This window comes from Gekko japonicus, unplaced genomic scaffold, assembly GCF_001447785.1.
Source record: "Gekko japonicus isolate JY-2015 unplaced genomic scaffold, Gekko_japonicus_V1.1 scaffold7925, whole genome shotgun sequence".
Lineage (NCBI taxonomy): Eukaryota > Metazoa > Chordata > Lepidosauria > Squamata > Gekkonidae > Gekko > Gekko japonicus.
Window position 1 is genome coordinate 9,687 of NW_015166085.1, and position 2,048 is coordinate 11,734.

The following is a 2,048-nucleotide window of genomic DNA, read 5'->3' on the forward strand; positions in this document are numbered from 1 at the left end:
CACCCACTTTCTGAAACACTTGGCGGCAGGGCTATTTTTGGGCAGGAACGCACAGGAATGGAGTTCCGGCTGGCTTCAGAGTTTGCCACGCCCACTACAGCCAAAACCGCTGCGTGTGTGGCTACAGAGGGAAGGCCTGGAGAGCGACTGCCCCCCAGCAACTCCGAGGCGGTGGGCCGGGGGGGCTGGAAGGATCGGCGAAGCATTTAAATGCCTCCCCATGCCTTCCCCAGCCTGTCCAAGGGCCGGCTTGCCTGGGCTCCCCGCAGCCGCTGGTTACTTGGACAAGCCAAGGGAAGGCACGGGGGTGTGGCCTAATATGCTAATGAGCTGTGCTGTCAGGGGTGTGGCCTAATATGAACATGAGTTTCTGCTGTTGGGTGTGGCCTGTTATGCTAATGAGTTCCTGCTGGGCTTTTTCTACAAAAAAAAGCCCTGCTTGGCGGGAACCAGGAAATCTGTTGGCGGGTTCCACTTTGGGGCCCTCTGGCTCAACAGAACACCTTTTAAGAGAAACATCTCACTGCAACATCTTTTCTTGCCTACACACCGCTTACCTTTAGTCGCACCGCGATGATCTTTGTGCTGCCGTGGCAGATTCTGCCCAAACGACTTTTAGAAATCTGCACAGCCTGTCAGAAGACCCACTGGGCAGAAGCCACACCTGGCTTGATCCGCTGTCCTAAAACACTTGGCGGATGCCAGGAAATGTGCTGATGGACAACCTGGTGCCCACATGTTTGGGACCCCCGGGTTGTAGTTACAGTGGGGTCTTTCAGGGGCCAGCCCTGACTTCCCATTCAGCACCCAGGCCCCCCGACTTCCCATTTTTTATTTATTTTTCACACCTCTCTCTCTCTTTCTCGTAGCTGATAAGCCCTGAGGGATTCCCATGCCCTGCCAAACTGTTTCGGAACAGAGCACTGTTTGTTCTGGCTGAAGAGTGCGTGTGTGTGTGTTAAATACCGGGTTCTGGACGCATTGCAGTGATCAGCTCTAGTTTATTTAGTGATTTCAGGAACACAACAAGGGCACGCAGCAAGGTCTGAGCCCTGCTTATAAAGCACGCAGACCCCACACCCCACACACCCCCACTCCCACAGATAGGCTATTTACATTACACTACTTCTCTATTGGTCTACTCCAGGATCCTGGTAAGCTATTGTTCTAGAGTAGCAAGCTCAACCAGTTCCAGATACACCTTGACGGCTGACTTAGGTTCATAAGAACATAAGAGAAGCCAATGTTGGATCAGTCCAGTGGCCCATCCAGTCCAACACTCTGTCACACAGTGGCCATAAATACCAGGGGCCATCAGGAGGTCCGCCAGTGTGTCCAGGACACTGGAAGCCCTCCCACTGTTGCCCCCCCCAGCACCAAGAATACAGAGCATCCCTTGCCCCAGACTGAGAGTTCCTATCTATAAGTAAAGGTTCCCTTACTCAAAAGCCAGTCGAATCCAACTCTAGGGTTGCGGTGATCATCTCCGTTTCAAAGCCGAAGAGCCAGCGCTGTCCGAAGACATTTCCGTGGTCATGTGGCCGGCATGACTAAACACCAAGGTGCACGGAACACTGTTCCCTTCCCACCGAAGTGGTACCTATTCATCTATTTGCAATTTCTTGCTTTCAAACTGATAGGTTGGCAGGAGCTGGAACTAGAGACGGGAGCTCACTCCGTCATGCAGCACACTCAGGTCTCGAACTGCTGAACTACCGACCGTCCACAGCCTGCAGTTAAGCGTCTTAACCACTTGAGCCACCTATCTATACCATATGACTAATAGCCACTGACGGACGTCTGCTCCATATCTATATATCTAATAGCCAAGTTGCCCCCTCCGTGTGGATATCTAAATCCGCACATCGGGGGCACTTGGGGGGCAGGGAGATTTTTCTGCACACTTGGGGCAGTCCCCAGGAGTGCAGAAAAATCTAAACTGTTTTAAAAACTGTACGGGGGATATTTAAATCCCCCCCAAAAGTAAGAGCATTCCCTGCGCATGCGCAGAGAATGCTCTGCGAACTCTGCGGTGGGTCGGCGGCTGG